Source organism: Phalacrocorax carbo, chromosome Z (assembly GCF_963921805.1).
Source record: "Phalacrocorax carbo chromosome Z, bPhaCar2.1, whole genome shotgun sequence".
Taxonomy (NCBI): Eukaryota; Metazoa; Chordata; class Aves; order Suliformes; family Phalacrocoracidae; genus Phalacrocorax; species Phalacrocorax carbo.
Genome location: NC_087548.1, coordinates 59,137,131 through 59,162,670, shown reverse-complemented (window position 1 = coordinate 59,162,670; position 25,540 = coordinate 59,137,131).

The following is a 25,540-nucleotide window of genomic DNA, read 5'->3' as shown; positions in this document are numbered from 1 at the left end:
CCTCTGTGTTAATACAGACATTTAATTCTAAGCTAGCTATGAAAGATTAAATAGCCTGGAAGTTAGCCTTTGCAGAGATGAGGCAGATGTATGTAAAAGCCTGAAAACATTACTATACTCTTTCCAGAACGAGTATTAGCAGAAAAGCATCTGGTGTCTCAGCTATTAGACAAAATGCCTGACCATCATATTTGTGGGACAGAGGGGTGTGCTGCACAGACACCCTTGGGGTATGAAGTCAGCTCAGTATCTAACTGCAGTTGGGTACATTCCTAATAACCTACTAGATCTCTGGTGTTTAGGAGGAGTTATTATTTTCAAGTAAATCATGAGGAGAAGGAACAGTCCAATGGTATCAGGTTTTATGTCATTCTCAAATCTAATTGAATTGCAACCGAACTGGTGTTGCTGAAGCTGACAACTTCCTTACAAAGACTCCAGAAAAATGACTGAGGTTTTCAGTTTTTCTGGGTTGCTCCATATTACATTGTCCTGTTAAGAATTTTCTGTTTTCCATTTCTTTAATAAGTACTGAAAATATGACATGTTACAAGAAAACTCAGTAGTTCCTCAAAAAAACCAGCTTCTCCACAGTGAAAACAGAAGCTTAGTGATTTTCACAGTTTATTATCTTTAGAAGTTAGAGAATCCAGACCACATCTGCAGTCAAAGATAAACTGCAACTAAATATTTGCAAATGAAGAAACACAGTATGTCATCAGTAATGTATGATATTCTCAAAACCAAGATAAAGTGTGTAAAATAATGCTTTTTTTGTTCTAAGTACAAAAACTAGACTAACTTGAATTATTGCATTACTTCCAAAAAGCTGAAGATTTTAAATAGGTGTTACTGCATTCCAGTTTCACTTGACAGAAAAGTCAGTTTGGTTATCAAAATCAAATTAATTTATTACTCTTGTTGAATCTAGTCTTCCTCTTCATAATCAGTCTTGCTTTAAGTGATTTAGTTTTTAACAAATTGAAAATACCAACTTTGGTACCAGCTTTGGACTTCACCCAGTGTTCAGTACTTTCTTAATGACATATCATAATTAAACATAGATATCGCAGAATCGCAGAGTCACAGAATCAGAGCATGGTGGGGGTTGGAAGGGACCTCTACAGATCATCTTGTCCAACACCCATGATTGAGCAGGGACACCTACAGCAGGGGGCACGGGAACGTGTCCAGGTGGGTTTTGAATGTCTCCAGGGAAGGAGACTCCACAACCTCCCTGGGCAGCCTGTGCCACTGCTCCGGCACCCTCACAGGAAAGAAGTTTCTTCTCATGTTTAGCTGGAACTTCCTGTGTTTCATCTTGCGCCCATTGCCCCTTGTCCTGTCATTGGGCACCACTGAAATGAGTCCGGTCCCATCCTCTTGACACTCACCCTTCACGTACTTATAAGCATTGATAAGATCCCCCCACAGTCTTCTCTTCTCCAGGCTGAACAAACCCAAGCCTCTCAGCCTTTCCTCACAAGGGAGATGCTCCAGTCCCCTCACCATCTACATAGCTCTCTGCTGGACTTGCTCAAGTGGTTCCCTGTCCTTCTTGAACTGGGGAGCCCAGAACTGGACACAGTACTCCAGATGTGGCCTCACTAAGCAGAATAGTGCATTCAATCCTTTTTATGCAGCCCAGGATACCATTGGCCTTCTTGGCCACAAGGGCACAGTGCTGGCTCAGGGTCAGCCTGCTCTCCACCAGCACTCCCAGGTCCTTCTCAGCAGAGCCGCTTTCCAGCAGGTCAGCCCCCAGCCTGTACTGGTGCATGGGGATTGTTCCTCCCCAGGTGCAGGACTGTACACTTGCTTTTGCTGAATTTCATCAGGTTCCCCTCGGCCCAGCTCTCCAGCCTGTCCAGCCCTCACTGGATGGCAGCACAGCCTTCCAGCGTATCAGCCACTCCTCCCAGCTTGGTATCATCAGTGAACTTGCTAAGGTTGCACTTTATCCCATAGTCCAGGTCATTGACGTATATGTTGAACAGGACTGGAGCCAGTAAAGACAGCTGGGGAGCACTACTGGTTACAGGCCTCCAACCAAACTCTGAGCAATTGATCAAAATTGATCACTCTGAGCTCTGCCATTCAGCCACTCTCAATCCACCTTACTCTCCACTATTCTAACCCACACTTCTTAAGCTTACCTATGAGGATATTATGGGAGACAGTGTCAAAAACCTTGCTAAAGTGGAGGTAAACCACATCCACTGCTCTCACTTCATGGACGCAGCTAGACATGTCATCACAGAAGGCTATCATGTTGGTCAAGCATGATCTCTCCCCTTGGTGAATCCATGTTGACAACTTTGAATAACTTTCTTTTTCCCTACATGCCTGGAGATGACCTCCAGGATGAAGTACTCCATCACCTTTCTGGGGATGGAAGTGATGTCGACTAACCTGTAATTTCCTGGGTCCTCCTTCTTGTGCTTTTTGAAGAGTGGAGTGACATTTGCTTTCCTCCATATAATACTCTTCCAAATAGTTTCCTGCTGAGCTATGCTCTGAGATTACATAGTACAGATTACAATGTAGGATAAATGAGTACAATGGCCTATAGTTCATCTATGGAAAAGGATGGAAAACAATTCTTTTGTTTTCAACTTCATAAGTTTTATTTTCTCTCTTGCACAGATTACCAGTAGTGTGAACAAAACTGGTGGTCTTATGACCATCAACCTATGTTTGGATTCTCAGGAGTCACCTGAATATGTATTCTTCAAGAATGAGTAAGGAATTGTTAGTAATTCTACCCCATTTGGTCAGAAGACCTAAATGATGGTGATTGTTTCAGGCCATAATAGTGATATTAAAGTTTTAGTTATTATTTCATTTTAATCTCCATCATGTGCCCCCAAATAATAATACTTTATTTTTTAAAATATATACTTAAAAATATTACTATCCTCAGTATCTAAAGATATATCTCACACACTAGAAATGTACCAGCTTGAAAATATCAATTCATCCAAAGTCATTCACAATCACAAAATCCAAAATCTACTTCTGTATGTTATAATATATTTTTTTGTATAGTTTACATGAAATATTTACAAACTGGCTTACTCTTTGTTCAATGAACTAGGTCATTATTTAAAATTAATTTAAGAATCTAGATAAATATGGCATTTTTCTACACACAAATTTTATGAAGATTAGATACTAATACATGTTAATTTGCTAGAGAAAAATGTGTGCTATTACAAAATGTAAAAATACTACATCCTATATGTGAAGGTATTTAAAACTTATATAGGTGAGGTTTTACTTTGTTTTGCTTCGTTTCGCATTGTGAGATTTAAGAGTTTTTTGTTAGCGGTGTGGTAGTAGCGGAAGGGTCACTATTTGAAATAGCAGTCTAACAGAAACAAAGACGACTGAAATCTATAATTTCTTCTGCCTTCAGTCATATCCTGTGCACTACACGATCTGGTCATAAAGCCAGGATACAGTGTGCTTCATGGATTAAAAGTGCATTTTGTGTGGGTATTGTATATCATAACTTTCTAAGAATCATTGGCCATTTTAAATTCAGACTGTCTGCAAATTTTCCCAGCAGTGAGGAAAAATTAATATAAAGGAGAAAAAAATATACCTAAATATTGAATTACTCTTTATAGTATTCAAAATACAAAACAACATTGGCAATATCACAAATCTTTCAGATAAAAATATCTTGATTTTGGGAAAGGATAAGCTAAAAATAATAATGAATTCGTTATCCGTTCCTTAACAATAATTCTCCTGAAAGATGACTTACTTTAACAAGCCCAGAAAGCCAGAAATGAACAAAGGAAATATTGAGCTAACAAGAAGCATATTTCAGAAACATTCCCAAATGCTTCATTTAAGATTGGGTGGGAGAGTAGATTTTATGGTCTTCTAAAAACAGACTTATTCTTTATTTTTTTTTTTTTTTGACAAATTTTTTGATGGAATTCTGTTTGTACAGAGTAAGAGTTATACCTGAAAGACTATTTTAGGAATGAACTTTCACACTGATCATCTATAAAACAAAAACATCAATTTGAGTGTTAGTAACAGAAGAGCCTGCTATCGAGAGTTATAATTGACAGCAAACTGCAGACATAAATCTTGTCTTTAAAATGACTCATTCTTTCGCAAAATTACACACCTTACAGCTTAACTTCTCTCTCGCACCACTAAGCAGATGATCTTGCTTGGCTTTAGTGTTCATTTCTTCTGTAGTGTTTTCTGATGATACTCAGCAAAATAAACATGGCACTTAGCATTAGGGCAGGAGAGAGATTTCAGTGACATTTCCTTTAATAAATGTAGTCCTATGTTTTTGTCAATGTCTGCAAATAGATTCTGAATTCTTCAAAATATTTAAAAACATTCAGACAGATCTACTTCCCTTGCAAATAAGTCAAGAACTATCTAGCACTTATCATATTTGTTGTTCATAATGCTTTGGGTTTATGTCTCTTCTATTTCATGAATTATTCTGCTCCCTATGGATGGCACTTCAAGATAGCTGCAAAAATATTTATTACATTGCAAACATTCTACACTTGCCTCCCACAATGTTGCCTGCAAACAAATGTTGTATCATCTCTAATATGTGAGACAAAAAAGGTTGGTGCAAAGCAAATGAAGCAGAAAGCACCTTATTTAAAATTTAAGTATCTTTACAATACCATTCCATATTGTACTGTTTATAAATGCGAGACGGAAGGCTGAAAGGGACAGTAGGCATGCCTCACTGTGGAATGACAATTTAGCAATATGAACCATGGAACATCTCTCAGTCAGTCTTGTAGCTGATAAATTGGTGCATGAGACACAGCTGAGAACCTGTTATACATTGACAAATCAAATATGCAACAAAGTGATCAGCCTCTTAAAAACCTGCCTATTTACATATATGTAGAAGCAGTCAATATAAATTTTCTGAACAGCACAAGACAATGCCCTTGGAGTTTCTAGAGTTTTTAAACATTTTCTTTCTAATAGAAAATACACAGCATAATTTTACATCAGCTTTGGCAGAAAATGAAAGATAACAGATCAATGAACTGAAAGTGAAGGCTCACCTTGTTGAGGAGAGTATTCAATTAGTCATGTGCAAACAAAAACCACTTTTGATTTTAATGAACCAATAATTTAGGCCTAATTTTCCAGAGTCTAGGGCAAACATATGAATGTTAATAGAGTGAAACTTAATTTGATAGTAAAATGTTTTCAGAATGCTTTATTGCACACTTAAAATACATAATCTGAAAAAAATATTAGTATAAATACTTATTTAATATTCTGTTAAGATGGGAGGAATATGTGACAAAAGAAAAACAGATAGCTAGTAAATGTTCAAGGTAGCACCAAATAAAAGAAAGAGGGAGTAAGAAAGTGTCTTAACTGAAAGCACTAACTGTAAGAAATTGCATTTTGATCTTTCAATGTACACAAAAAAGAAAAAAAAATCCTATTTTCCCTATGTTAGCAGGGTCAGATACCTTAAACGCAAAAGCATTAAACTGGAAAAGGGGACCTCTGATTTATTAAGGCTGTGGGAGTGGGGGTTATTTTTTGTGGATTTTTAAAAATTATTTATTGATAAACAGACAAGTAAAGGAAAACATGAGGTTCCATAATTTTTAAATAGCTTTAGTATAACATGAAACAGTTTTAATTTATTCAGCTGAAGATTCACAGTTATTAAAGTACAAAAATATATTAGCAGATTGCCAAAAAAAAATCATAACAAATTAAAAGAAAGATGAGTCATGTTAGGAATAAGGCATATATTTTTATTCAGTGTAAAACAGATTGGATAGAAAACTTCTGATAATGGCCTTGTTTCACTCTTTTCATAATGAAAGTTTTAAGTTAATGTCTGACTTACTTTTTTTTTCTAAAAGTAATATTCAGTATGTATAAACAATAGAAAACAGCTATAATGGAACTTTTTTTTTTTTTCTGGGAGAAAATAAAATAAAATAATAACCTTTAACAATGCAAGAATTTGTCCAGAATTTTCCTTCTCAGAACACTTAAAACTTTCTGGTTTGATCTTACCTGACGTGGAGCCAGATGTAGAAAACTAAAAACCTTTTTCAAAATGGAAAATGTTTGTTCTACACAGCTTTCAGTGATTTACTAAATACTATTGCCAAGGTTGGAAAATATTCCTTATGAAATATAAATATGCATTATATTGCATACCTGAACAAGCCTGAAATGAGAACTCATGTGCAGAATGCTGTTGCCAAATAGCAGTGGAATCAAAAAACCATTTACAAGATGTATGAATATAGTTGGCCTCTGTGATAGTGTGAGTTTTTGTATATGCTTTTACACTTTAATCTCCACATAGAAAATAATAATACAACTGAAAATAAGTGAGAGAGAAGGGTAATTTTAACTTTGTAAAACATCCTTTGTTTCTTACATAGGTGGAGAACCTGGAAAGGAGATGGATAAACACTGTCTGGAGAATATTGCTGAGTAAAATTATTCTTCCCTATCTTGAATAAAACAGAGACAGAAAATATATATAAAAATGGAGTTGAAATATTTTAGTAGAAGAGAAAATGTTTGGATCAACTATTACATTAAAATCAATTTAGATTTCCATTTATTTCAAGATAATGGGACATTAGAATAACAGCATCAAAACCAAAACCTTGTATTTATAATCAGTAGTCAGTGATGACATTGAGGAATAATATTCTGTGTCTGAACTGATTCAATTTCAGACTAAAAGTTTTGGTTTTTCTTTTCCTGTACATTTTAATATTGCTGAAACAATCTTTTCTATTTGTATTCCAAATGTTAAAGCAGTAGTATTGTCTGCTGATCAGATATGTGCAAAGTACATTTATTTTAGAAATGTCTGATTACTGTAGCTACAATTATAGGCTTCACTTGAACAGGTGCACTGAATATGGTTTCTGTTTCATAAAAATCATTGCTCTTTACTAGCAAAAGAATCTTCCATTGAAAAATCACCTTCATCTACCATATATGTACTTCTAAAAAAATTGATCAATCAAATTTAAATAGTAGCTCCACAACTCATCTCTTGAAACACTGAATGATCTCAGTCTAAGTGAGAATGTGATCTAACAAGGACTGGAATAATATCTGAGCTTTAATTGCTTAAATCATTGTAATCATCTAGTGTTTCATGCACGCAAAAAAAATCTGATCATACTTTAACAATTAGTTTATTAGGAATGCATGTAAACTCAGTGGATTTGGCTAAGATTAATAAAGTTAAGTATGGTTATAGTTATTCAGAAGTTCAGGACCTGAAGTGACCTTGCACAGACCATGTGTAAGCCCATGGTTTTAGGATGTAGGGTTCTGCACTTTGAAGACAATAAGACCATTCAACATCTGTAAGGGTATTATGGCAATGAGAGTCATAATTTTCTCTGAGCCTGACCTGCAGTATATGAATGCATTCTGCTGAGACTGTGGGATGGGAGGTATTAACAGAAAGAGGACTTTGATTAAAAGAGGTGTCCTGGTTTTAGCTGGGATAATGTTAATTCTTTTTCTAGTAGCTGGTATAGTGCTGCGGTTTGGATTGAGGATGAGAAAAATGTTGATGACATAGGGATGTTTTAGTTATTGGTGAGCAGTACTTACACGGAGACAGGGTCTTTTCCACTCCTCACTCCACCCCACCAGTGAGTAGGCTAGGAGGAGGACATGGCTGGGACAGCTGACCCCAACAGACCAAAGGGATATTCCATGCCATCTGGCATCATGTTCAGCATATAAAATAAGGGAAATGCTGGCCAGGGTTCTGCTGCTTGGGAGGTGGCTTGAAATCAGTCAGCAGGTGGTGAGAAATTGCATTGTACATCACTTATTTTGTATATTCTTTTATCATTACTTTCCCTTTCTTTTCTGTCTTATTAAATTATCTGTATCTGAACCCATGAGTTTCACCTTTTTCTTTTCATTCTCCACCCATCCCACTAAGGGGGGAATGACTAAATGACTGTGTGCTGTTTAGCTCCTTGCGAGGTTAAACCACAACAAAAGGGAAGCTTTCTGAAGCCTTGACTTCAGAAATTAGATTTAAATCTTCCTGATTCATCTAGAAATGGTACCAGTTTTAATGTACCTAAGTGTCAGTATAGCTGCCAATATTAACAATTAGTGATATGAGATTCAAGGAAACCTGGAGCCTAGTCTACTAACTTAAGTACCATCATACTTTTTCTGTTCTAAATATCTTGTAACTGTGGTTTACTGTAATAGTTATAAGCCACATAGTCTCTCTGTGTATTTTGTTCTTGTAGAAATAAACATAATGAATTAAATGGTTTTATGTGAATAAATATAATTTACAAAAAATCTTAGGTAATTTCACATGATGTGTGAAAATGTCTCTCTTCATATCTTTTATATTTTGGCCAAAGGAGAATGTCTGCCAGAAGAAGAATTTAAACCAGTATCAAATACAACTCTGAGATCTGCTCCTATAAGACTTTACAAGACCGTAGATTGCATTCTTTTCTTTCAGTTATTAGTAATTAAAGTGTAACTAGATTCAGTAAGATAGCTTGTGTTAATAGCTGCCAATTAACAGGTCTACAAAAAGGTGAAGATGGTAACGCTCACTCTTTAAAAGACTAATTTTTTACCATAGCTTGTCTGTATTTATGTTTAATCTAACAGCAGAGTGAATGTACTACAAACAAACGTATAGCTTAATGGAAGTATTACAGACTGAGTCCTGTCAACTTATTTGTTGTCAGCATCAACAGGTTTATGACAGCTCAAGAGAAGAGGGATCTTGTTAGGTCTTGCAGAGAGGAAATTAGAATGACATAATCCCGGCTAGAACTCAGCTTGGCCACTGCTGTAAAGGATAACAAAAAGTGTTTTTACAAATACATTAACAACAAAAAGAGAGCCAAGGAGAATTTCCATCCTCTATTGGATGGGGGAGGGGGGGGAACATTTGCCACCAAGTATGAGGAGATGGCTGAGGTACTTAATGCCTTCTTTGCTTCGGTCTCTAACTCCCAGAGCAGTTATCTCCAAGGTGTTCAGCCCCTGGAGCTGGAAGGCAGGGATGGAGAACAGGATAAACCCCTCATAATCCAGGAGGAAGCAGTTTACGAACTCCTGCTCCGCCTGGACACTCACAACTCTATGGGGCTGGATGGGATCCACCCGAGACTACTGAGGGAGCTGGTGGAGAAGCTTGCCAAGCCACTCTCCATCATTTATCAGTAGTCCTGATTAACAGGCGAGGACCCAGATGACTGGAGGCTTGCTGACATGACACCCATTTACAAGGTCAGAAGAAGGATCTGGGGAAGTACAGGCCAGTCAGCCGGACCTTGGTGCCTGGGAAGATCATGGAGTGCTTCACCTTGAATGAATTCACCAGGCAAGTGCAGGTCAACCATGGGATCGGGCACATCCAGCATGGGTTCATGCAAGGCAGGTCCTGCCTGACCAACCAGATCTCCTTCTATGATAAGGTGACCCACCTTGTGGATGAGGGAAAGGCTGTGGATATTGTTTACCTGGAATTATTAAAGCCTTTGACACTGTCTCCCACAGCATCCTCCTAGAGAAGCTGGTGGCACATGGCTTAGACAGGTGTACTCTTCACTGGCTAAAAAACTGGCTAGATGGCCAAGCCCAGAGAGTTGTGGTAAACGGAGCTAAATTCAGTTGATGGCCGTCACGAGTGGCGTTGCCCAGGGTTCAGTGTTGGGGCCAGTCTTGTTTAATATCTTTCCCAATGACCTGGATGAGGGGATTGAGTGCTCCCTCAGTAAGTGTGCAGATGAGACCAATGCCGATCTGCTGGGGGGTAGGAAGGCTGTGCAGAGGGATCTGGTTAGGCTGGCTGGCTGGGCCAAGGTCAACTGTATGAGGTTTAAGAAGGCCAAGTGCTGGGTCCTGCACTTGGGTTGCAACAACCCAGTGTAACACTAGCAGCTTTGGGAAGAGGGGCTGGAAATCTGCCTGGTGGAAAACGACCTGGGGGTGCTGGACGACAGCCAGCTGAACATGAGCCATCAGTGTGCCCAGGTAGACAAGAAGGCCAACAGCATCCTGGCTTGTATCAGAGGGCAGAGTCTGGTTGGAGGCCTGTAACCAGTAGTGCTCCCCAGCTGTCTTTACTGGCTCCAGTCCTGTTCAACATATACGTCAATGACCTGGACTATGGGATAAAGTGCAACCTTAGCAAGTTCACTGATGATACCAAGCTGGGAGGAGTGGCTGATACGCTGGAAGGCTGTGCTGCCATCCAGTGAGGGCTGGACAGGCTGGAGAGCTGGGCCGAGGGGAACCTGATGAAATTCAGCAAAAGCAAGTGTACAGTCCTGCACCTGGGGAGGAACAATCCCCATGCACCAGTACAGGCTGGGGGCTGACCTGCTGGAAAGCGGCTCTGCTGAGAAGGACCTGGGAGTGCTGGTGGAGAGCAGGCTGACCCTGAGCCAGCACTGTGCCCTTGTGGCCAAGAAGGCCAATGGTATCCTGGGCTGCATAAAAAGGATTGAATGCAGATTGAGGGAGGTTATCCTCCCCATCCACTCTGCCCTAGTGAGGCCACATCTGGAGTACTGTGTCCAGTTCTGGGTCTCTGTGCTGGTTCTGCCTGAGAAATAGTTAATTCTCTTCACTGCAGTGCCTGTAGTAGTCAGGGAACTTTCCAGCTTCCCATGCCCTGCCACATGGGTGGGAGGGGCGGGCCCACGGCCGGGGCAGCTGACCCTGATTGGCCAATGGTGTGTTCATTCCATACCATGTGACGCCATGGCCAGTACACTAATGGGGGCAGTTGGTGCACGGCTGTTGTTGCAACTCGGGGACTGGCAGCTTTGGGTCAGTGGGCGGTGAGCGGCTTCATCACGTGTGGGTTGTTTTGGTTGTTCATTCCTCCTTTCCTGCTGCCCCAGGTTTCATGCCTCTCTCATTGTTTTCCTTTCCATTGCATTATTGTTGCTGTTGTTGTTGTTATTGTTTCGTTTTAAGTAGACTGTTCTTAACTCACTAGCTTTACCCTTCTGGTTCTTTCCTCCATCCTGCTGGTGGGGGAGTGAGCAAGTGGCTGTGTGGGGCTGAGTTACCAGCTAAACCAACACAGTCTCTTTTGGCACCCAACATGATGTTCAGATTGTTTGAGATAAAAACAGCTGCTGGTCAAAGCATCAGATTGTCATTTTTGCAGTTTGTGTTAAAGATTGGTGTTGGTTTGTTTAGTCTGCTGTGTTCTGCCATGATTACTGATGTTTTGCCTAAGAGGTTTGTTATACAAACACTGGTTTTCAGCTTTACTTGGTATTTGGGGTTTTTGCTGAAACCATTACTGTGCTTTGGATACCACCTTGTTGAGGCAATTAGCAGTTATACCTCCTCCTCTGAGAGATTTTATATGGAGGAAATACAGAATAGTACCTTTACAAATTTGTTCTATGATGTCTCTGCCTCTATTACAACAACCTTTTTGTACCTTGAACATCCTTGGGTGGTTAAGGTGCACTTATTGTTAGTTTTTGGGCATGTTGTTTTGGTTTTGACTAAGCAGCTTAAGAATATCTACCAGAAATTTGCCCCAAGGCTTGATAGTTACGAGTGGCAGAGCATGTGGGATAGCATGGGCAAATACCTAGGGCAGTGGGCACCCCCAGTGCTTTGGAGTTTCACCCCTGAACAAGTGCAGAATCCTGAAAAACTAGTACAATATTTGGAGAAAGTATGTTGTTACCCTGGAAGCTCCAGAGAGACACAGATAACTGCAATGTGCTGGGGCCTGGCCCCTGCATACCGAGCCCTGCTCAACAGTATTCAGTGCTCCCAAGGGGAAGAGAAGGTCTCTGGGTTGAAAGGCAAAGTGACAGGCACTGTGGCTACTCAAACCCCCATGACAGGCACTGGAGCTGAATCAGAGAATCAACCCATGCCAGTATCAGTCACCCCCATACACAAGAAGAAATCTCAGAAGCAGATGTCTACTCCTTCAGAAAGGGATGATGAAGAAGCAGGTCCATCAGGAGAAGAGGAGGAAGAAGTCATAAATGAAATAGAGACCACCCGATCCCTGTCCTTGAGTGAGTTGCAAGATATGCGAAAAGATTTCAGCCATCATCTAGGGGTGCAATTGCCATCTGGCTACTCCGATGCCGGGATAACGGGGCCAGTAGCCTGGAATTGGAGGGAAAAGAAGCCAAACAACTGGGATCCCTTTCTGGTGAAGGGGGCGTTGACAAAGCAATTGGGAAAGGGACACAAGCCCTCAACCTCTGGAGGAGACTCCTGTCCGGAGTGAAGGAAAGGTATCCCTTCCAAGAAGATGTTATATATTGCCTATATATATATGGACAACTATGGAGAAAGGCATCCAGTATCTAAGGGAATTAGCTGTGCTTGAGGTGATTTATGGTGACCTAGACGATCAACAGTCATCCAAAGATCCAGGTGAAGCCCAGTGCACACGACCCATGTGGCGGAAGTTTGTACAGACCACACCATCCTCATATGCAAACTCATTGGCAATAATGTCCTGGAGAGGGGACGAGGCACCAGCGGTGGCAGAGGTGATTGATAGACACCAGGATTATGAAGGAAATCTCTCTTCCTCGCTAGTCTCTACTGTGAAGAAACTGTCCCAAGAGGTTCAGCAACTCAAAAAAGGTATGTCCTGCTCCCCAGCTGTACGCAGTAGTGTCTCAGCTGTTAGGAATAAGTGTCCTTTTGGGATGGCAAGCCTACCTCAACCCTAAAGGCACAGGTATGTGAGCTGCAAAGAAAGAGAATAACTCAGGGAAGTTCTCCCAGGAAAGCGGCTGCTCCAGTTTCCAGTGAACAGATCCCCAGACAGAGGAGTAGAAGCAGTGATTTTATTTCTGAGCTTAATAGAGAGACTCTTGATTCATATTTATAGGAAGTGATTGATGAATACTATGACCAGGAATAGAGGGGCATCTGCCTCCAGCCAGGTAGAGGAAAGGGATAACTGGATTTACTGTACTGGTTGGGTCCAACCCACAGGAGTATAAAGCTTTAGTAGACACCGGTGCACAGTGCACCCTGATACCATCAACCTATATAGGGGCAGAACCCGTCAGCATTGCTGGAGTGACAGGGGGATCCCAAGAGCTAACTGCATTGGAGGCCAAAGTGATCCTAACTGGGAACAAGTGGCAAAAGCACCCCATTGTGACTGGCCCAGAGGCTCCGTGCATCCTTGGCATAGACTACCTCAGGAGAGGGTATTTCAAGGACCCAAAAGGGTACAAGTGGGCTTTTGGAGTAGCTGCCTTGTAGATGGAGAGTATTAAACAGCTGTCTACCTTGCCTGGCCTCCTGAAGGAGCCTTCTGTTGTGGAGATTGCTGAAAGTCAAAGAACAACATGTGCCGATTGCCACAGCAGTGCACCGGCGGCAATATCGCACCAACAGAGACTCCCTGATTCCCATCCATGAGATCATTTGTCGACTGGAGAGCCAAGGAGTCACCAGTAAGACCCACTCACCCTTTAACAGTCCCATATGGCCAGTGTGGAAGTCTAATGGAGAGTGGAGGCTAACAGTAGATTATCGTGGCCTGAATGAAGTCACTCCACCTTGAGTGCTGCTGTGCCAGACATGCTAGAACTTCAGTATGAACTGGAGTCAAAGGCAGCCAAGTGGTATGCCACAGCTGATATCGCTAATGCATTCTTCTCAATCCCTCTGGCAGCAGAGTGCAGGCCACAGTTTGCTTTCACATGGAGGGGCGTCCAGTACACCTGGAATCGACTGCCCCAGGGGCGGAAACACAGTCCTACCATTTGCCATGGACTATTCAGACTGTATCGGAACAGGGAGAAGCTCCAGAACACCTTCAATACATTGATGACATCATTGTGTGGGGCAACACAGCAGAAGACATTTTTGAGAAAGGAAAGAAAATAGTCCAAATCCTTCTGAAAGCTGGGTTTGCCATAAAACAATGTACGGTGAAGGGACCCGCACAAGAGATCCAGTTCTTAGGAATCAAATGGCAAGATGGACGTCATCAGATCCCAATGGATGTGATCAACAAAATAGTAGCCATGTCTCCACCAACTAGCAAAAAGGAAACACAAGCTTTCTTGGGTGTTGTGGGTTTTTGGAGAATGCATATTCCAAATTACAGCATGATCGTAAGCCCTCTCTATCAAGTGACCTGGAAGAAGAATGATTTCAATTGGAGCTTTGAGCAACAACAGGACTTTGAACAGATTAAAGAGGAGATAGTTCATGCTGTAGCCCTTGGGCCAGTCCGGGCAGGACAAGGTGTAAAGAATGTGCTCTACACCACAGCCGGGGAGAATGGCCCTACCTGGAGCCTCTGGCAGAAAGCACCAGGGGAGATCCGAGGTCGACCCCTAGGATTTTGGAGTCGGGGATACAGAGGGTCCGAAGCCTGCTATACTCCAACTGAAAAAGAGATATTGGCAGCATATGAAGGGGTTTGAGCTGCTTCAGAAGTGGTTGGTAGTGAAGCACAGCTCCTCCTAGCACCCCGACTGCCAGTGCTGAGCTGGATGTTCAAAGGAAATGTCCCCTCTACACACCATGCAACTGATGCTACATGGAGTAAGTGGGTTACACTGATCACCCAACAGGCTTGAATAGGAAACCCCAGTCACTCAGGAATCTTGGAAGTGATCATGGACTGGCCAGAAGGCAAAGATTTTGGATTATCACCAGAGGAGGAGGTGACACGTGCTGAAGAAGCCCCACTCTATAACAAACTGCCAGAATATGAGAAGCAGTATGCCCTGCTCACTGATGGGTCCTGTCGCCTTGTGGGGAAGCACTGGAGATGGAAGGCTGCTGTATGGAGTCCTACATGACAAGTTGCAGAAACTGCTGAAGGAGAAGGTGAATCGAGCCACTTTGCAGAGGTAAAGGCCATCCAGCTGGCCTTAGACATTGCTGAACGGGAAAAGTGGCCAGTGCTCTATCTCTATACTGACCCCTGGATGGTGGCAAACGCCCTGTGGGGCTGGCTGCAGCAGTGGAAGCAAAGCAACTGGCAGCGTAGAGGCAAACCCATGTGGGCTGCCACATTATGGCAAGATATTGCTGCCCGGGCAGAGAACCTGGTTGTAAAGGTACGTCATGTGGGTGCTCACATCCCCAAGAGTCGGGCCACTGAAGAACATCAAAACAACCAGCAGGTAGATCAGGCTGCCAAGACTGAAGTGGCTGAGGTGGATCTGGACTGGCAACATAAGGGTGAATTATTTCTAGCTCGGTGGGCCCATGACACCTCAGGCCATCAAGGGAGAGATGCAACATACAGGTGGGCTCATGATCAAGGGGTGGACTTGACCATGGATGTTATTGCACAGGCTGTCCACGAATGTGAAACATGTGCTGCAATCAAGCAAGCGAAGCGGGTAAAGCCTCTGTGGTGTGGGGGGCGATGGCTGAAATATAAATATGGGGAGGCCTGGCAAATTGACTATATCACACTCCCACAGACCCGTCAAGGCAAGCACTATGTGCTTACAATGGTGGAAGCAACCACCAGCTGGCTGGAAACATATCCTGTCCCCCACGCCACTGCCCGGAACACTATCCTGGGTCTCAAAAAACAAGTCCTGTGGCAACATGGCACCCTAGAGAGAATTGAGTCAGACAACGGGACTCATTTCTGAAGAGCACGGCATTGAGTTGGTGTATCACATCCCCTATCACGCACCAGCCTCTGGGAAAATTGAACGGTACAATGGACTGTTAAAAACTACACTGAGAGCAATAGGGGGGTGGAACATTCAAGCACTGGGATCCATATTTAGCAAAAACCACCTGGTTAGTCAACACGAGGGGATCTGCCAACCGAGCTGGCCCTGCCCAGTCAGAAATCCTACATACTGTGGAAGGGGATAGAGTCCCTGTAGTGCACATAAAAAATATGCTGGGGAAGACAGTCTGGGTTCTTCCTGCCTTAGGCAAAGGCAAATCCATTCATGGGAATACTTTTGCTCAGGGACTTGGGTGCACTTTGTGGGTGATGCAAGAGGATGGAGAAGTCCAATATGTGCCTCAAGGGGTTTTGATTTTGAGTGAAAACAGTCAATGAACTGAATGGCACAATGTGAACTGCTATATAATATTCTGTGTCACCTCTGAGTTGTATCAATGATATCATAGTTCAAGCCTCCCAGTCCATGGAAGATGAACTTTGAAACAAACCATGTGCAGCAGTGATGGAACAAAGACTGACTTGGTATGCAGCAACCCAACGCCACACACACCACCTCTCCCACCCTGAAAGACTCATATGACAGATGGAGCCCAGAGTCATGGACTGGGTGAACTCAATGAACATCTTTATGGGTGTTTTACAGAAAAGATCCATATACTGGGTGAATTATGTCTGTGTGTTATGTCAAAGGATGGGAAGGGAAGGGGTGGTTGTTGGTGAGGTGTATTGGATGGTATGGGACCTGGGCATGCCGTAAATGGTATAGAAAAAGGGGTGGAGAATGTGCCGGGTTTGGCTAAGGAAGAGTTTTTCATCACTGTAGTGCCTGGAGTAGTCGGGGACCTTTCCACCTTCCCATGCTCTGCTACATGGACCAGAGGTGGGAGGGGCAGGGCCACAGCCAAGACAGCTGACCCTGATTGGCCAGTGGGATATTCATTCCATACCATGTGACATCATGACCAGTATATTAACTAGGGCAATCGGTGTGCAGGAGCAGCAGTTGTGGCTTGGGAACTGGTGGTGTTGGTTTGGCAGACAGTGAGTGGCTGCATCATGTATGGTTTGATTTGGTTTCTCATTCCCCCTTCCCCCCGGCCCTGGGTTTCACGTTGCTCTCATTGTTTTCCTTTCCATTGCATTGTTGTTGTTGTTGTTTTAATTATTAACCTGTTCTTATTTCAGCCCATGAGCACTATCCTTCTGGTTCTCTCTCACACCCCCTGGGTAGGGGAGTAAGTGAGTGGCTATGTGGGGGTGAGTTGCCGGCTAAACCAACACAGCCCCCAAGTTCAAGAAGGACAGGGAACTGCTTGAGCAAGTCCAGCAGAGAGCTATGTAGATGGTGAGGGGACTGGAGCATCTCCCTTGTGAGGAAAGGCTGAGAGGCTTGGGTTTGTTCAGCCTGGAGAAGAGAAGACTGTGGGGGGATCTTATCAATGCTTATAAGTATGTGAAGGGTGAGTGTCAAGAGGATGGGACCGGACTCATTTCAGTGGTGCCCAATGACAGGACAAGGGTCAGTGGGCACAAGTTAGAACACAGGAAGTTCCACCTAAACATGAGAGAAAACTCTCTTTCCTGTGAGGGTGCCAGAGCAGTGGCACAGGCTGCCCAGGGAGGTTGTGGAGTCTCCTTCCCTGGAGCCATTCAAACCCACCTGGACACGTTCCTGTGCCCCCTGCTGTAGATGTCCCTGCTCAATCATGGGTGTTGGACAAGATGATCTGCAGAGGTCCTTTCCAACCCTAACCATTCTGTGGTTCTGTGAATAGTGTGGCCAGCAGGAATAAGGAAGTGATTGTCCTCCTGTACTTGGCACTGGTGAGGCCACACCTCAAATACTGTGTCATTTTGGGCTCTTCACTACAAGAAGGACACTGAGGTTCTGGACCGTGTTGAGAAAAAGGCAACAAAGCTGGTGAAGTGTCTGGAGAACAAGTCTTATGAGGAGCAGCTGAAAGAATGGAGGTTGTTTAGCCTGGAGAGAAGGAGGCTGAGGGTAGACCTTATTGCTCTTTACAACTACCTGAAAGGATCTTTCAGTGAGGTGGATGTTAGTGTCTTCTCCCAAGTAACTTTTGATAGTACAAGAGGAAATGGCTCAAGGTGCATCATGGCAGGTTTAGACTGAATAGTAGGAAAAATGTGTTTACTGGCAGAGTGGTCAGGCATTGGAACAGGCTGCCCAGAGAGGTGGTGGAGTCACCATCCCTGGAGGAGTTCAAAAAAGGTGTAGATGTGACACTTTGGGACATGGTTTAGGAAACATGGTCATGTTGGGTTCAGAGTTGGACTTGATGATCTTAGAAGTATTTTCCAGCCTTAACGATCCTATTATTCTATGATTCTATCTGAACTCTGCTTTCACAGTTTTGATGTTTAGTGATGTCTTTTCCTGAAATTAATGAGTCCACTTCACAAGATTAAGAATGACTGATGTGAAACAGTAGTGTTTTCCCACCAGCACAGTAAGATTATTTCATCCCACTTTACTGAAAAATAACTAGTATTGGTCAATGTAAGTGAATTTTCAGCCTCAACTGAGTGTGCATTATGCAAGTCTGATTGCATGATCTGCCTCTACATGAACACCATTTCTATTGTATTCTGCCATACATTTAGTTCCATGCCAAGAAAATAATTCCTAAACATTCTCAGTGTTATTTCTCAAATCACATGTGTAGCTAAAGAAACAGATAGCGGTGTAATAGATTGTACCCTAAGGGTAGAATAGTTCAATAAAGTGTGTTTTCTTTTATTGTTCAATAAGCAGAGCCTGGTATTTCTGATTCAGTCCCCTCACTCCTTGAAAACACAAACAAAAATTCATTATTTATAATATGCCACATCATGATGTAAACATGTCTTGTACGTGTTTCAGCTCACTGGACTTGGAAGAGTGCCCTATTAGAATGGAAATGCAGATTTGTGATTTCTGTTATAATAAATGGCACTGAGTGTGCTTTACTTCTTATCATTGGATGTGTAGAAAACAGCCCCTATTTTCTGTTTTCCAGCACCTCAGCTCATCCAGGTCAGACAATATCCCTTTCATAAGGTACATAAAAAAAAGAGACAAAATAAAAAACACATTGAAAAAAAAATACTATACAGTATTGTATACTTTCCCTCTTACTTGTTATTTCTCCTAAAGAAAATTATGTTCTTGCTTCCTATTCATTTCTTAAAATCAAATTGTGTTAATTAATGGTAGAAATTGTCTTTACAACAGTTTTCAAATGAAGAAACAATGATGGTATTCAGGATGTCCTGCTCCTGGCATAGGACAAAAATTATTCAATAGCTATGATGACAGCACAAAACTTGGCAACTCAGCTAGTGTGCTTTCATAGCACACACGTGCATAGACTCATTATTCTTCAGTTCCTATCTCTCAAAACAGGCTAACAGCACTCTAGTTCACAGATCTCTGAAAGATAAATACTTCAGAAATTGTTAGGTGCTTTCAGAATGTAGCAAAGAATGCTTTGAAAACAAAACAGAAATACAGATTTATTGGGGGTGAGTTGATTCTAGAATATGTTAAGTTTATTTTATTACACATGTATTCAATGAGTGTTAACAACTTGCATTGCCATCATCTGGATGCTGAATGTTAAATGTCTTCACTTCCCTGCAGAACACTACTTCACAGAATGCAAAAAAACCCTCTAGTTCATATACAGTTTCCCCTTACCTTCACAGGAAATTAGGTTTAAAGGTAGGGATAGACAAGGTTTAGGATTAGGGCTAAAGGTATATTATGAGGAAATCCAAGCAATGACTTGGACTAAAATTCTCAGTTTTTATCCTGTTGTAGGAAATAGATTAGCTAGATATTTATCAAGATTTCTTCAGAGATGTTTTCTGTCCTGACAGAATGATTCTTTCTCCACATCACTCGGAGATTCAGCTGGACAGGGAATGTTCTCCACAAATCACCCAGCTGCAAACCTGAACTAAATTCACACTTTGCTTCTTCCTACCTTGCTACAGGCTTTTTGAAGCCTTCATATCGCTATACTCCTCCTTCCTCTACTTTGACTTGCTTATAAAAAACATAGTAACAAGTTTTCTATTATACCATTCATAAAAGAGTGAAGAAAAAACCTGTCAATTTATCATGACTATCCCATGGCTTCAGAACAAAGACCAACAAAGACAGAAATGGGGGAAAAAAAACCCTGCCACTATTTCAAAATATGTTACCCAAGCTGAAAGAGAGCTCTTACTTTCTGATGTAATAAAATATCCACACCACCTGAAACCATAGCAAACACTGATATCGTCCAGCTGACTGGAACATATGTTCTGCTCTGAAATCCAAATTATTAGAGACAAAACTTCTAGGAATGTGCTAGAATCATTATTCAGAAAAATTTAAGCAGCCAGAGGTGAATATACCATGCTAATGATTATTGTCTAGTTAAACTAAGTTTCCAAGAGTTTGTTCTGAACTTTATAGAATAGCATTCCATACAGGACCATGTGATTATAGTTACTTCTCTATAACATGGTGGTGTAACGCTAAACTCCAGCATTAACTGGAAAACTGCATTTATTTTCACAGGGCTTGACTTGCTTATAGTATTTCTGAACAAAAATTTCAGTTCCTCCTCTTTATCTATTACAAAGCATCACTGCAGGGATGTCTTAGTGTAAAGCTAGTAGAAATTATGAGTCAGACACAAAAAGGTCTGCTATCAAAAAGGAGGAGAGTAAGACAAAATTTGGCATACCAAAATCTTCTCAGCAGTAAAATATAACCATACTACTTTCCTGATACATTTTATTAACTGGTTGATGAGGTCTTACTGCTCCAGGTTTGTGGCTTGGGAAAGTTTTCTTCTTATGCAATAGAATAAGATGCCTTCTTACCAGTGACATGTGCAACTGAATAACCAATACTACAAACAGCAGCGAGAAGGCACAATAGTCCAGATCCAGAGACCATTTTATTCAACTTTGCATTATTCTCCAGATTTTTTTCCAAGCCCAATAAAGATAGGTTTACACTTGACAATGTCTTTCAGTACTCCTGATTTCTTGTTCCATGGAATGACAGTGAAATTGAAAGAATTGTAATATAGTGATGAAGAAAGAGATATTGGGTTATATATCATAACAAATTAAAAATGTCAAAGTGACAGCCAGTGATTCTGTTCACCTTTTTTTCTAAGACCAAATATATATGAGATTTCTAAAAGTTTCCCTTTATAAGGCTGTATAGAGGTTAAAGAGGTCATCGCTTTATTCCTTCGGTTGTAGCAATAAGGTACACAGTGAATAACAGTTCAAAGACTTTATTTTTTAATACAGTAATAGGCAACAAATCAATGAATGCCAACAGACAGTTAACTGTCGATTAATGATCCAAGGTACTGCTCTGAGCTATGAACTCCTATAGATAATTTCTTGGGGAGGGTCTTGGCTTCTATTTCTATTTTTCTAAATATTAATAATAAATAAGGTAGAAAAGTTATTGGACATTTCTAGAAGATGTCACAATAATACTGTGTGTACTGTTTCATACGGTAATCCTCAAAACATGCCTATAATTTGATGGGATACAGAGGGTAAAATATGCAGTATGTTAATGATTTTAATTTTGTCTGGTAAGTTTCTAACTAGAGTGAAAAAGGCTTAGGACTAAATTATGGAAAACTTGCTGATCCTTAAAATATGACTTAGCAGCATAGAGCTGCCAAGTGTAAATTTATTTGTTGTAGCTATATTTGTTTTCCTTTAATCAGAAATAACTCCTGTTCACCCTAGCAGTAACTCCACAGCAAGAGTAAATTCTCTGAATGCAGAGTACTCCGGGTGCCAAAAAATGTCCATTTATACATGCTCAGACCACTTCAGCCTAACTAGCATGAATTCAATGCCAAGCTTTTGAAACTAGTTTTTTTCTCAGTTAACTCAAGGTACTTACTCCAACAGAAGTTTTACGGTACAGCTTGCACACAGTGGCATACCTAGCACCACACAAATTCTGTGACCTTGTGGATTGGCATAGTGCCTTTTCAAAAACAAAACAAAACAGCCAAACATAACAATTAAAACAGGTAGTCAAGAAATGGGTACAATCCCCTTCAGCTGTTGAAAAATCAAATATCCAAAAGACCTGAACATCAGCTATGTAGCTGTTTGGAGAAAATAGAGAGTGTGGAAGGGGAAATCCTCTGTAAGTTCAATTGCATAAATGAATGTATTGAAGAAGAATGTGATTGCATTTTGACATTCAAATAATTTTCTTAGGAGCAAGAGAATTCTATGCTCTGTTTCCTGGTTTCTCTTAGGATTTTGCTTTAAAATGCCAGTAGAATAAGCTTCTCAGTCCTGGGAAAGAAAATAAGTAGGTAACATTTTTCCCCTTCTGACATGTATGTTTTTTTTTATTACAGGTATTTTAGATTTGATAGTACCCAGAAAAAAAAATTACTGTCACATAGGGTTTATTGCCAATTTTAAAATATATTGTTCCATAAGTAGCAGAGCGAATGAAGTTACCGGGTGGGTTTTTTTAGGTGTCTAGTACATGTGAGAAAACACGACAGTCTTTCCTTTAACAGACAATGTGAATAACCAAGCCTTACAAGTAAACTTAAGAGATACTTCAGGTTATAGGGAGTATTGCAAAATAAATAATTCTTACCAATCCTTTAAAGAATGTGCAGGCTGTAAAGGAAAGTAACCCCACCTAGGAATTTCAATGAGTTGATGTCATAATGCTGCAAGGCTAACTCCTCCTGAAATCAAATTAATCAAGTAGGAAAAGCATGTATTCTAAATGATCAGTTGTCATTATATCCCTGGCCTAGACTTACAAGAAGAATACAGAAAAGGAATTGCAAGGCAATACAGGAGGTAGTGAGATGCAAAGCACACTGAACGGTGGATGATTCTTCACACCAAATACTGATGTGAACGGTGCTGAGAACCAAGTTTTACTTGAAAAGGAATTTCAAATACTTAACAATAATGTCAAAGAACTGACTTTTAGATAACTTTTTACATTTCTATATGATTGTGTATTGTGCTTAAAATATTCATGCAATAATAAGCCCTACATTTATTAAGTGGGGGAAAAAAAGATACGAAACTATGCAGACTAAAAGCCATAAGAAAAATGTCCTTTTTTTCTTCCTTTTTTATCTTCTCTGTTGTTTTTTGTTCTTTTTTTTTTTACTTTTTTTTTTTTTAACTTTTGCACAAGAGAGAATGAATCAATCTTGTCAAGAAGGAAAGACAGTGGATCAGCCAACTTCTTATAAATACGTTAGAAGAAAAGCTTCCATAAAAATCAGAGTATCACTCTGAGAAAAGCAAACAACTTGGAATGATTTTTAGACTAGACTAGACTAGAATAGAATAGAATAGATATTTCAGTTGGAAGGGACCTACAACAATAATCGAGTCCAACCCCCTGACTACTTCAGGGCTGAACAAATGTTCAAGCAACTAGTTAATGGTACTGTCCAAATGCTTCTTTGGCATCAGCCACCTCTCTAGGAAGCCTATTCCAGTGTTTGATCACCATTTTGGTAAAAAAATTTTACATAATGTCCAGTCTAAACCTCCCCTGCTCCAGCTTTGAACCATTCCCAGGCATCCTCTTACTGGATCCCAGGGCAAAGAGATCAGCACCTCCGTCTACACTTCCCCTCCTCAGGAAGCCGTAGAGAGCAATGAGGTCACCCTTCAGCCTCCTTTTCTCCAAACTAGACAAACAGAAAGTCCTCAGCCGCTCCTCATAGGACATGCCTCCCAGCCCTCCCACCAGCTATTTTGTCCTCCTCTGGACACTTTCAACTACCTGAACATCCTTCTTAGATTGAGGGGCCCAGAACTGCATACAACACTCAAGGTGAGGCCGCACTCATGCTGGATACAGCAGGATAATCACCTCCTTTGACTGGCTGGCTTTGGCTGTGCTTGATGCACCCCAGAATGCCCTGGGTTTGCCCTCTTGGCTGCCAGGGCACACCGCTGACTCACGTTGAGCCTACTGTCAACCAGCACCCCCAGGTTCCTTTCTGCAGGGCTGCTCTCCAGCCTCTACTCTCCCAGTTTATACCTGTGTCTGGTGTTCCTCCATCCCAGACCAGAGTCTGGCATTTGTTCTTGTTACAGTTCATCCCATTAATCATTGCCCAGTGCTCCAATCTAACTATATCTCTCAGCAAGAATTCTTGAACCTCGAGAGAGTCAGCAGCAACTTCCAGTTTGGAATCATCAGCAAAGGTTCTAATGGTGCCTTCAACTCCTGCATTCAGATAATAGATAAAAATATTGAACAGATCTGGCCCTAGAATTGAGCCCTGAGGAACACCACTTGTGACTGGTCACCAGCCAGATGTAGTGGAGAGTGTATTTTGAAAAAAGCTAAAGAATCTTGGGAGGCTGTTGATTTGAAAAGAATTCATCAAGAGGGTTTATTCTAACTCTTCCCTTCCTCCCCAAGACATTAGTGATTGGTTCCTGTAGGTGTTTTGGGGTTTGTGTTGGGTTTCTTTTTTCTTTATTTGTTTGGGTTTTTTCATGGATGTTGAATTAGGGGTCAGATAACTAGAATAGGCATATGTGTTCCATAAGCAATACCATGAGTCTTTGCACTCCTTCCTTGTCTTCTGAGCCAGTAATAATAGTGACGGTCCTAACCTTACTCCGATAAGTCTGTGCATTATCATTTTTCCGACTTCAGTTTTCCCTTAAATTTGAATTCTCACAAATTTGCTTGAAGTTTCTAGGCATAGGGGTTTTTTTCTTAGTTTTTCCTTTTTTAAAGGCAGAGGAATATATTTAAACTTTAGTATCTTGGCTTCTGTAAAAGTATAAGGTATTTAGAAGTGATATCTATAAATGGAATTACAGTTTTGAGACGCACCTGTGTGCTCTCACCCTCTTCAGAACCTATTACTAGATGAAATATTTCCTAGAAGCAGATCCATTGAAGATCAGGGAACCAAAATGTGAGAACATGTTTAAGGATGTTTTCAAGAGTAAAGGAAAGCTTTAAAAAGTATTCTGAATGGAAATGAAAGAGCTTTACCAGCATATGATTCATCCACCTCTGAAAGATTCTTTGCTCTAAAGTTGTGGTTCAAAAAGGTCCTACCCTCCTACTCATTAATGGTATCACAAATATGATCTTTCTACAGTTTTTATTCTCCTATTTATTTAGTTTTCCTGTATTCTTAGTGTGAATTGCCATTATAAGATTGCATTTTACCTATTTGTCTTCCACTCCCTGCAGCTGTTCTTTTAGTATCTGTATATATTTTTGCCACCCTACTGGCTTGTATACCAACTTAAAATTGAAAAAATTCTCCATTTAACTTCAATTCTTTTATCATGTCTGTAATATGTATTCTTACCTGGTTTTCTTTTTCTGAGTTAAGCAAAACTTGAAATATCCTACAGTTCATTACTGGTTATAGTCACATACTTTCTGACTTCTCTTTTACTACCACTTGTTTCTTGAAATTCAGGATTCAATATTGTATATACAGTTTTAGCCTATTCATCCTAACTTTTGCATAGCTTTTAACTGTTCTCTTTTGCACTTGAGATTTTTTGTTTGTTCATTTTTTTTGTTGCAACTCACTTCTACCTAACCTTAACAGCCTTACAAAGTGGCTCTTCTAAAGGGAATTCCCTGCTTATGTCTTACCCATAGGACCTCTAAGTGCTTCCTATCTCTTATGCATATATCACAGCAACCTCTCAGCTTGACAGCATGAGACCTTGTGACACACCAGAGCTCCTCTTTGTTAAGTCTTTGTTTATAAGAGCAGAAAAAATAGAACATGTAGGTCAAAAACAAGTTGG